This window comes from Hylobates moloch, unplaced genomic scaffold (genome assembly GCF_009828535.3).
Source record: "Hylobates moloch isolate HMO894 unplaced genomic scaffold, HMol_V3 SCAFFOLD_11, whole genome shotgun sequence".
Classification (NCBI taxonomy): Eukaryota; Metazoa; Chordata; class Mammalia; order Primates; family Hylobatidae; genus Hylobates; species Hylobates moloch.
This window is the reverse complement of record NW_026652286.1, coordinates 52152014-52164728: the sequence shown is the minus strand read 5'-3', so window position 1 is coordinate 52164728 and position 12715 is coordinate 52152014. Positions and strand designations below refer to the sequence as shown.

General features: G+C 37.4%; 1 pseudogene; it reads right to left on the bottom strand.

Moving 5' to 3' along the window:
* Positions 1-10086: 10086 nt before the first annotated feature.
* On the bottom strand, positions 10087-12210 carry LOC116477385 (origin recognition complex subunit 3-like; annotated as a pseudogene).
* Between the last annotated feature and the right edge of the window lie 505 nt (positions 12211-12715).

Sequence of the window (12715 nt, the reverse complement as noted above, 5' to 3'; positions counted from 1 at the left end):
ATATGCGGCATCATTTCTGAGGGCTCTGTTCTTGTTTTTTATTTTTATGTTACTCTAAGTTCTGGAGTACATGTGCTGAACGTGCAGGTTTGTTACATAGGTATATATGTCCCATGGTGGTTTGCTGAACCTATCAACCCGTCATCTAGGTTTTAAGCTCTGCACGCATTAGGTATTTGTCTTAATGGCCTCCCCCACCCTTTCCCCCAACCCCTGGACAGGCCCCAGTGTGTGATGTTCCCCTCCCTGTGTCCATGTGTTCTCATTTTTCAGCTTCCATTTATGAGTCAGAACATGCAGTGTTTGGTTTTCTCTTCCTGTGTCAGTTTGCTGAGGATGATGCTTTCCAGCTTCATCCATGCCCCTGCAAAGGACAGGAACTCATTTTTTTATTTGTTTTGCTTTTTTGCAATGGAGTCTCACTCTGTCGCCCAGGCTGGAGTGCAGTGGCACGATCTCGGCTCACTGCAAACGCTACCGGGATTCAAGTGATTCTCCTGCCTCAGCCTCCCGAGTAGCTGGGATTACAGGCACCCACCACCACGCCTGGCTAATTTTTGTATTTTTAGTAGAGATGGGGTTTCACCATGTTGGCCAGGCTGGTCTTGAACTTCTGGCCTCAGGTGATCCACCTGCCTCAGCCTCCCAAAATGCTTGGATTACAGAACTCATTCTTTTTTGTGGTTGCATAGTATTTCATGGTGTATATGTGCCATATTTTCTTTATCCAGTCTATAACTGATGTCCATTTGGGTTGGTTCTAAGTCTTTGCTATCATAAATAGTGCTGCAATAAACATACATGTGCATGTATCTTTATAGTAGAATAATTTATAATCCTTTGGGTATAAATTATTTTTATTTATGGGTTTTTCTATATATTTATCACCAATTCTTCAGAAATACTTCAACATTTTTTTTACATTACCACATTTTTTAAATATAAATAACCTATGATTTTCTTTTCCTATATGGTCACCCTTCTTTAGAGCTCTCTGTTTTCCTGATTCAGTATAACTGATCATATTCTCATCATCTTAAATCTTCTTATTACCCCACTTCTGGGGGAGCTACCTTATTTCCTGAATCATACACATGCTTCTTTATTTAGTTCTGTGTTTTTCTGAAGTACACCCTCTAATTACTAGAGTATGCTTGTAGTTATTAAATAGCTTGCTGAGAAGTTTATTTTAATTCTATTCTTATGTCTGACTGAAAGTTTGTCTGACACTAGACATCCAGTTTAAAAATAATGTTTCTTCAGAAGTTTGAAAACATTTCTCTATTAATTTTTAGAGTTTATTATTGCTGTTGAAAATCCAATTCCATTCTCATTCCTAGTCCTCAGTAGGTGCTATGGTTTGAATATATCACCTTCAAAATTCAGGTGTTGCCAATATGATAGTATTAAGAGTTGGGGCCTATAAGAAATAATTAGGCCACAAGAGCTCCTCTCTCATGAAAGATATTAGAAGCTTTTATAAAAGAGTCTGATGGAGATAGTTCAGCCATTTTTGTCCTTCTGCCTTCTGCCATGTGAAGACACAATGTCCCTCCCTGCCAGAAGATGCAGTGTTCAAGGCACCATTTTGAAAGCAGAGACTAGGCCTTCACCGGACGAGGAATCTGCTGGTGTCTTGGTCTTGAACTTCTCAGCCTCAAGAACTGTGAGAAATAAATGTCTGTACTTTATAAATTACCCAGTTTTGAGTATTTTGTTATAGCAGCACAAAATGGATGAAGACAGTAGATGGAAGCTTTTAAGGCTCTTCTTTTTATTCCCAATGACCTTCACATGAATATTTCTCCACCTATTAAGATGGGCCCTCTAGGCCCACAGTTTGGAGACTTCTTTTTTCACTTTTTTTGACAATGTATTCTATTACTTCTTTTCTAATTTATTTGTCTCCATTGACAAAGAAAAAAATAAACAAGTAAAGACGTTTATTGTATTCACATTACAGCAATAGGAAGAGCACCCTAGATCCCAAGATCAGAGAGTCTTGGCAGGGTGTTCTTGCCTTCTACTTATAGAGTGAGGAATAGACAAGCTATAGATGAGCTGATTTATAGCTGGCACTGTTTTTGCAATCAGCAGAAGACTCAGTCAGTCAGTCAAACTAGAAATATTTATCTCTGTGTCTAGGTAGTTGCAGAGAAACAAACTTCTCCTCCCTGTTACACATCTATTTGTTGGATGTTAGGGCTCCTCAAATGATCTCACTTTCTTATTTCCTATGCTGTCTTTCCACATTTGCTTTTTAGTTCAAATTTTGGAAAAAAAAAACTTTTGGAATCTTATTTTTAAATATTTTTTCATATAAGCAATCATAATTTTAATTTACTGATTTTTAAAAATTTTCTCCAGTTGCACCTTTTTTTATCATATCTTGTACTTATTTCAAGATTTCAGCCTTATCTTTTATCTGTCTAAATATATTATAGTTTTATTTGAAATTTTCAATTCTATTTTTTCAGAGTTCCTTTCCCTTTCCTCTCTCTTTCTCTCTCCCACTTTCTCTCCCCCCCTCACCTTTCTCCTCAAATTAATGATATTCCTTCATTAAATGCTACTTCATATTTAAATGTAAGTCAGTAAAAAGCAAATTAGAGATTCCCTGTGTGGGAGGATGGCAAGTGGGGAAGAGTTGGCCTTAACTTATCTGCTTCACTTTAGAGAAATGAGATGACAAACAGGTTTTTTTGTTTTGTTTTGCTTTTTGCCTGTTTTTTACCTATTATCTGCCCCCAACCCAATTGGAGAACCTCCATATGTCATTATCTGTGTGTCATATCCCTGAATTCTCTCCTTTATTTTTTCCAGAGAGGAATCTTCCAGTCTCTAGCTTTGAAGATAACTGCCTTATTCCTTGCATTTAGGAGCAGGGAGAGAAAGGAAGCTGACAGCGCTACCACTACCATACAAAATGCAGACATTCACTTCATCTCCCTATATTTTTGGTCCCAGATCTGACCTCCATCCTTCCCTGTGCCTGGTGCACTCAAGTCCAGAACCTCTAAGGTTCAGTTCCTTAGCATATAAACCTCTGGTCTCTTGGGATTGGAGGAACGGAGGGAGAAGAGAATAGGATAAAATAATGTCTGACCACAGGAATATAGAAGACAGAGGGGATATGAAGAAAAACTACTCTACACACAGTAGTTTCATTTCCATCGCTCCTTCACTGACACCTTCCCAGGTGCCGTAAGCTGCAAGTCTTTCTGGACTCCTAGGGAGGATCGTCTGATTTCTCCTTGAAATACCCTTCTCCAGGTTTAGAGGGTATAATGACCCCTGCTCTGCTATGCCAGTTATTACTCCTTCATCCACTTTCAAATTTCTAAAAGTTCATAGAAACCCCTCGTCTGCTCTTGTCTCTTCATTTTTCTCTTTGTAATGTTGCTTTTTTAGCTACTAAAAATTTCCTTTAATTTTATTTTAATAGATTTTGGAGAGAGAGAAAAAAATAAATGAGTATAGTCATTCCATTCTGTTATAACCAAATTCAAATATGACATTTATTATCTACTTATTTTTGCTTTTTCATTTTTAAAGACACATTTAGTAGTCATTGAGTGACTACCATAATAATAAAATTATAAGAACAACATTAATAACTTTCATTCTTAAAGTAATATAATATTTTAGAATTTTGAAAGCTCTTTGGCATTTAATCCTCCATGTGGAGTGGACGTTTTTATCCTTATATTACATGAGATAATTGAGGTTAATAGAGTTTAAATAATATGTGTATGGCTGCATAATTAGTTGATAAAGGGCCTAAAACTGGAACTCAAAATTCCCGACCTTACTCTGGTACTATTTTTAAGACATTATAAAAGCATTTTGCTAAATACTTGCATGAAGTGTAAGCACAAAAAAGTACAAAATTTTGCCCTCAAAAGGCTCTTAATGTAAGAAGAAAAGTATAGTAGCCCCCTTATCTGCAATTTCACTTACAGTGGTTTCAGTTACCCATGGTCAACCATGGTCCAAAAATAGCTGAGTACAGTACAGTAAGATACTTTGATAGACAGAGTGGGAGAGACCACATTCACATAACTTTTATTGCAGTATATTGTTGTATTTGTTCTACCTTATTGTTAGCTATTTTTGTTAATTTCTTACTGTGCCTAATTTATAAATTAAACTTTATCATAGGTGTGTATATATGGGAAAAATGTATAAATAGGATTTAGTACTATCGATGGTTTCAGGCATTCCCCGGGGTTCTTGGAATACATCCCCTGGGGGAATAAGCAGGGACTACTATATATGATATTTTAACTTCAATATAAAAAATAATAAAATAAGGCCTTCAACATTAATAGGCTGTGCCTCTAAGATGCTTAGAGATCAAAAGAGAAGGAAGATTGGTCTAATTAGAAAGATCCAATAAAAAAAGTGAGTGAGCTTTGACCATGAAGAATGGGTACAATTTTGATAAGCAGATAGAAGAAAGGGCTTTCCTGGATGGGAGGAGAAAATACATAAGTAACTGGCGGGGGCAATTCCCATCATATTACCTGAACTAGTGATCTGGTTGCCTGTTGCAGGATGAGTGGACAAATGGGATTAGAAAGGGAATTTAGATAAATATCATGGAAATCGTGGATGTCTTGCAAACGAGTTTAGAACTATTTGATTTCAGAAAAAGGAAGTAAATGGAGTGACATAAAAATATCATTGCTTTTTCTGTTTTTCTAGCAATTATTTTTTCCTAAATTTCACACTTTCTAAATGCAAATTCAATCTTAATGAGAAAGAACTAGCAGTCTTGTCTCTGAAATTGGTTTCTTGCACTTAGAGTTGTGAGAAATGTGAATAGACTGAGAAGTTAGGGGTGGAAGAGGCTTTAACTACTACTAAGTCCGTCACCTTTGCTCACACGCACAGATTTCACAGATAAGGAAACTGAGGCTCAGGAAGATTATAAGCTATAATTGCTTTCATATTTATCACAATATGTAATTCTCATTTCTGCCCACATGACGACAATAATAACCTATTTTATGATACAATATAATCCTTACTTTCTAGTCATTAGGATTAGGTTTCTGAAAAATGTCGTGGAAGAATGGTGTGTATTTCAAGAATTAAGACTTTATGGAAAATAAAGACTTAGTAGCAAGGAGATCAGGAGTCAAACCTAGGAAAGGTTTAATTTTTATGTTTACTAAAATATAACAGTAAAAACAGAACACTCAATATAGATAGCACTAATGATATTTTATGCATGCTAAATTAGAATGGCCTCTGTGCAATTAATTTTCATTTACTAACTTTTGGAAGTTTCAGGGTTTCAACTCCCTTGCAGCCTCTAGGATAGCTTTGTACATTTGTTTTATGGGCATAATGAAGGGCAAGAGGCATTTGGTTTTGTGACTTTCCTTCACATAAATGGTAATGTCTTTCTGTTTTTATGATTACACTATTTCAAAATTTCAAAAACACACAGGAACTATGAATATTTGAGATGGAAACAGTTCTGGGTGATTGGTAAGTAGCTGGGCATACTTCAGACACCAAGATTGTATTCTGAGCTTGGCTACTGAGAAGTTCAGGCCGAAGTTTTCATACTCAGCCTTAGGGCTCTCTCTCCCAGCACACAGAGGCTTCTACTTTTTTTTTCTTTTTTTTTAAAATCTTGCCCAAGGCTTTATTACAAAAAACAAACAAACAAACAAACAAAAACACTTCAGTTCTACCTCTATGTTGACTCTTTTGATATTCCCAATCCTTATTTGACTCTCCTCTAATTACCCTTGAGAGTAGATTCACTAAATTTCCAAGTACTCAACTCAAACTTTTATAGTTGTTGTAAAGGTGTACAAAAGTAAATTCTTTACAGAAAATCTTTGTGGAAGGAAAGTTGCCATTGGAATGGATATTCCAATCATAACTCCCCATATCCTAGCAACTCAAATATTTCTGAGGCACTGGAATAAGAGCCCCATTGCATTATTTGCTTGAAAAGCATCCACTCCACCCCTTTCAGCAGATTGAGATCAAGCTTAGAAGACAAAAGCCTTGGAAATTATTTCCATAGGCGAGGAACTCATCCAGGTTGAAGACACATGCTTGGTGCAGAAAAGACACTTGAGGTCAGGGGAAAGTGGCCACACAACTAATCTCAGTAGGTTGATCTTTAGCCTAGTTTGCTTAGGAACCAAGCTGTACCACTGACCCAGGAAAAAAAAAAAAAAAAAAAAAAAAAACTACAAAAATAACATGTCTCTAGAGTCTCTGTAAAAATGGCATATTGTAGGCAGTCAGTAAGTATGTGCTGCTCAGGAGATGATAGAACACTTTTTTTTTGTTTTGTTTTGTTTTGTTTTGTTTTGTTTAGATGGAGTTTTCGCTCTTGTCACCCAGGCTGGAGTGCAATGGATGGCACAGTCTCGGCTCACTGCAAACTCCACCTCCCAGGTTCAAGCAATTCTCCTGCCTCAGCCTCCCAAGTAGCTGGGATTACAGGTGCCTGCCACCACACCCAGCTAATTTTTGTATTTTTAGTAGAAACGGGGTTTCACCACGTTGACCGGGCTGGTCTCAAACTCCAGGACACCTTTTTTGACTGTTTATGAAGAAAGAAGCAGCAGCCATAAATGGTGTTACCTGCTGAAGCATTTCCTGAGAAAGATAAACCCTGGGAATTTTAAGGGGAAGAAAGTTAATAGGTAATTTAGGGACACATATCTCCTTATTTACACCCTTCCCGCAACACATCCATTTTTGAATCAGAAAAAAAATAATTTGAACACAATCATCAATGTTAAGAGTTTTGGAAGATGTTTCAAATCTGTGATCTCATTGAACCAAATCACAGGTGTTCTTAGTAAGACAGAGCCAATATTATGATTCCCTTTAGGTAGAAGGAGAAAATGGGGCTCAAAAAAGGAATGGAATACATTCAGATGCATATACACAATATGAACACACGTACGTGTGTGCACATGAGCACACTTGCACACAGTAAGTCCATTATTCTGCCATCTCAACAGTAAAATATGGCCATGGCATAAGACACTGGGCCACTGTCCAGGGCAAGCCACAGGCTGGTGGTGTTCCATTTCCTGAGATGCCTTTGCATAATGTGAGACAGAGGGTCTAAACAAGGTACAAGCCAGGATTTTGAGAAATAAGCAAGAAGTCTTTTCCTTTACCACAGTTTACATTTTTAAAATTTTACTAGTAATTTTATTGAGTTATAATTTTCATAGAGTGAAAGGCACAGAACTTAAAAACATAGTCCCACGATTTTTGACAAATTAATTTATACACATAACCTCCAGCCCTATCAAGACACAGGACATGTCTATCAAGCCAGAAAGTCTCCTTGTGACCCTTCCCAGTCAACACTCCCACCTCCAATGGCTTTCCTTTTAATGACTGGGTACTTCTAAACAGCCAAGATAACATTTTTTATTATTGTTCATAGCAGGTAAACAACTCCGGGAAATTCATCATCAGTTTCTAAAAGTAATCTGTAAACCACATCCAAATATTTTTCTCTTAGGTAAGTTACCAGAACCTATTTATTTTAAAGATATTAAACTCTTTCCCATAATCATTTTTCTACTCTGCTAAGTATAATGCCTTAATTGAACATATATAGTGTGGTTTCATAGGAGAGACACTCATTGTACATGCTTATTAAATAAACATGCTATTTAACTATCTTATCCACCCTTAACATTGACTCTTACTTTGTAAATACATAATGCATTATATGTTGTATTTCTATACCACTGATGGCTTTGTTAAATTTTTTAAAGTTATTATTAATTTGATTTGGGATTAACTCTTTATTGCTCAGATCCTACTTTCTCAATGGTGTTTTTAGAAAACTTCTAGCAGAAAAGGTGGATAAATGTATTCCTTGGTCAATAAATGACTACCACTTTGAGATAGATTTTCTTCATAGGAAAATCTCCTTAAGAAATAGAATCAGTGAATACATTCTTACTGAAAATTGTTAAATTGTTTCTTAAGCATGACTCTTGAGCATTAGTTCAAATGAAAGCATAGATTTTGAAAAATATTTGATCAGAGGATCAGCTAAATTCTGAAATATTCAATTTCTTTGTCTTTCTTTACCTTTAATTTCATTATAGATGTCTTATAAGTGTGTGATTTAAAAAATGAAAAAGTATGTCAGTAAGTAAAAATCCGTCACCTCAGCCAGAAGTGAAGCGTATGTATCACCAGCCAGAGGCTATGATCACCACCTCCAAAGACAATGAGCCTCATTGAACTATCAGCCATTCCAGCAATTATAGCTGTTTCACTCACTGTTATGCTCTGAGAATCTAGTTCAGTGCTTGGCACATACAAGCGCTCAATATATGTTGAAGAAATAACAAAATAAGTGGGGACAAAAACTGGTCCTCATCTGTCCTTAGTCCATTCAAGTTGCTATAACAAAAATACCATAGACTGGGTAGCTTAAACAACAAGCATGTAGCAAATATTTATTTATCACAGTTCTAGAGGCTCAGAGGTCTAAAATCAAGGCACTAGAGATTCAGCTTCTGGTGAGGGCCAACTTCCTGGTTCATTGATGGCAGTCTTCTCTCTGTGTCCTCATCTGGCAAAAGAAATGAGGAAACTCTCTGGGGTCTCCTTTGTAAGGGCACCAATCCCATTTATGTGGTCTCCACTCTCATGACCTAAACACCACCCAAAGGTCTCAGCTTCCTATACTGTCACATTGGAGGTTAGGATTTTACCGTGTAAATTTTGGGGGCATATAGCATCAGTCGATAACATCATGCAACATTATACCTCTGTTATCTAGCATACCTGCCACATAAAAGCTTCTCAGTATCTTAATGAATAGAATTAGCCATACTTAAATGGTAAGGGACTGAGAAGGCATGGTAAATGTATCTGAGGCCACATCTCAGAAAGAAAGATGTTTTAAAATCATTTTGTTCAAGGCAGTGACTTAGTACTTTGCAGTTCAGTGAACAGTCAGTATGTACTATGACGTATGTTGGATTTGGAAGCTTACTCTGTCACCTATTAACCATGTGATCAGGGGCAAGTGTTTTAGCCTTTGGAGACTCATATAATGTAAGTCTGTGAAATGGGATTAAAATAACTCACTGAGATATGAAGATTAACTGGGAACTTTCATGGGAAAGTTTCTGCACAATGCTTGGCACAAAGCGGTTGGGACACTCTCTTCTTCCCTTCGTCTGAAGGAGTAGCTTTCCTTAAAATGTGGAATACTCATGAGATTATGAAAAAAAGAGTGAGGCTGAACTTAGCACCTTCCACCTTGATTTATTTTCTGTCTGTGACTTCTAGTTCTATTTTCTTACAGACAAATGTGAGTTATTACTCCTATTAGCACTGCTGAGCTGTTGCCACCATGCTAGAGCAGGCTGGACTCACTCTGAATGTGTTGTTAAAAGCTTTGCCAGCTGAGTGCATCCTAGGTTTCCTTCACAAACTATAGAGTTTCTGACTATGGGATCTCACAAGCACAGTATTAATCTCAAGCCCTAGCCTGAAGTTTTGGTCATGCCAATATGAGACTTGGCAGGACCATCACTGAAATAAAAGATTAAGTTGAAATAATATGCAGTTATCCAACCTAAGCCACTGACTAAAAGAAGAATCTATCTCTGATAAAGAACTGGCTGTTTTATAATCAGCGAAGGGACCTTAACCATGTTCATTCTGAAAATATTCTTCGGGTACTGATAAGTCAAAGGGAATACATTTTTTAAAAAATTTATACTCCTGGATAAAGGAATTTGTTACATTTGTATACTATAAGTTCAAGAATGATTTACTCACAATTTAGTAATGACTTTGTGGAAAGTACAGTAAAATGTGTGAGCAGTTTTAGTTATATATATATTATTTGTTGGACTCTAAAGTATTCCACAGGTGTTTTGATATATGCCTGTTTGGGGTTAGCAATGTACTTTTCTGGATAAACATCACATAAGGATTACACGTTTATCTTCTCACCAAAACAGGCTCCTCTAGTCCTCTAGTGTATGTAAATATGACTGATCACCTTTTTCTCTTAAGCTAAATGTAATAGTTCTGGTTTCTCTCATTTGCTTTCTAGCAGCCTCCCCATGTTAGCCTTGCACGTGGTCAGTCTTCTGTTTGGTAGGTTTTATAAATCCTGAAAGTTCTAGTTCAAAAACAGTTCTAATAAACTAAGCATAGATAATTTCATTCATTTCTTCTGAGGTTGCAGAATTTGCATCCATTTTTTCAGCAGCTGTCAAAATTGTTGCAAAAGCCTGTGGACAGTCCACAAGGTTGATTAGCCTGCTACACTGTAGGTGCAATTTGTATGCTATGCAGATGTCTGGGGCGATATTTGGAATGCACCCTTCTTACTTTTCAGCGCTTCATTCTTTAGATAATAGTAAGGATTGTTGAGTGCAGTATGGAGGGCAATTCACAGAGCAGCACTTAAATGCCCACGAAGAGCATGGGCGGTGCTGAAGCACACCACCTCATGGAGGCTGTGTCTCAGGAGGCAGAAGGTATTCTCTCCCTAGACAGTCATGAAGTTCACAGCCTCTTCTCTGAGTACTTCAAATTTGGTTTCCTTCTTACTTCTGCTTAACTCCTTCATTTCCAGTAAAGACCTCTGAAGATGATAGACGTCTGTCTTCTGAAGCCCCTTTGGCTGTGAACCAGAAGCATCTTCTTCCTCTTTGGTTTCATCGAGGCTCTGAAACTGGGCTAGGAACTCCTGTATTCTCTTAGCTGTGCTGCCGAGGTGCTTTTCACAAGAAGATTTAAAAACCCTGAAACATTTCTCAAGTATGGTCATCAGTTCATCCTTTGCCAACATCTTCAGCAGCTGCAAGACTGATGCATACTCCTCTAAATTCTGTATGTTCTTTTCTAAACACGTGCGGTACAACTCTCTGATCTGTCGACCTAGTGGATACTTGGGAAGAGAAGAGGTGAACTTATGAACACATCTTAAAACTAGAAAGTAATTCATATGATAAACATGCAGGTTTTCTAGTAATAATTGTGTTTCCTCCTGCGAACATCTCTCACTGGTCAAGAGCGCAACTTGCTTTTCTGAAGCTTGCTTTTCCACGTATCGCCTGAAGGATGGAAGATGTCAGATGTTTTCATATTGATTATTTGATAAAAAATTTATTCTTCTTGTGGCTTCTGGAAGATTATAGCACAGGACACTTAAGGGCTGGGAACAGAAATGCTCTAATAGAGAAAGTTGAAGCCTTTTATAAAGTTTTGAATTGAGAAATCATGATACAAAAAGATGTTGGTCAGAACCTGCAATACTTTTCCATTTATTTTAAAGGGAAACTGAGTTGTAAGAAGTAGCTTATTGAGTACTATAGTCAGATGCTCCTTGCAAGACAAAAACTGGAACAGTTCTATGCACAATAGAGATGATACTGCATGAGGAAACAATCGGTGGTTGATAATAGATGTGGTGATTCCAAAAATGAGTATTAGTGGAAATTCATGCAGATGTTGACTGCTGATAATTATGAAGTCTTGCAGTACTTTTGTGGCAAAGCTTTCCATATCCTTTAAGGTAGCCAAAACAGGAGGAGACGGCCATTGGCTAGAAGCAGTCCTCTTTTTGCTTGGCATTTTTGGGTCTGTCTTCTGTGTAACAGTCATGTACCAACTGGAAAGTGAATCCATTAAATAATGTGTATTTCTCTGGGTGACCTGAACGCTTTCCCCCTCTTTGGATTTTAGATCTACACAACAGTTCATTAATTGTGAGACCAACTTTTGCAAAAAATGTTTCATATCTGGACAGTCTTTAGCTTGCGATGAGACTACATATGGTGTGACTTTATTCTGAAGGGCCTCTGTTAGACTTCTGAATGTTAAATCGTGATCTGTGACTTTCACATGAAGAACAAGAGCAGCAGTTGGAATTTCTCTGAGTTTTGTTTGACAGCCCAAGTCTCTTGAATTCTTCTGGAATCCAGAATGAGATTTTTGCAGAAATTCAATTAGATTGTCAAACAAGTTTTTATTTAATTCCTCTTGTAGTGGCTCATTTTCAGATTTCGTTTGCTGCCGGATCAACTAAGTTCCAAATTGAAGCTTACTGTCCTTAGGCTCATTTTTCCCTTTGTTAAAATAGTCCTCCATTGGCACAGAGATCTTTCTCTTTTTGGAGTCTGGCTTAAAAACAAAGCAGCCCTTAGACACTGAGGAGGTGGCCATGGTCTTACTGGCTCTGTGGATGCCAGATGAACCAGGAATACCTTTTGACTGTGATCCTGAGTGGAGAGTGGAAGAGTACAGGTTAAAGAGAGTACTGCAATTTCAGAACACTAGTGGATTCTGTTGTCCTTTTGCAATTAGACTCATTTCAGGGTCATATCAGGTATTTTCCTGATGGTACCTGACAGGAAACTTTAAGTACATATATGAGGGCACTAGCATTTTGAGCTGCATGGCCTGGTCTTCCTGACCTCTTTTAGCCCAGAATCTTTAGTGAAGATACTTGCCTCTTCCATCACATCCTTCCATGTAGCCCACTTCCCAGTTACACCGGTGCACACCTGATGGCTTAGAAACCAAGTCCATCTAGTACATATACCCTCAGCTCATATACACCCTTTTTCTTTGGTATTCCTACCTTTGCATGTACTCGTTTATAATTTAGAATATTATCACTGTCTTTTATTCCTGGGGATATCTCTCACTTCCTTTGAGACTCTTGGCT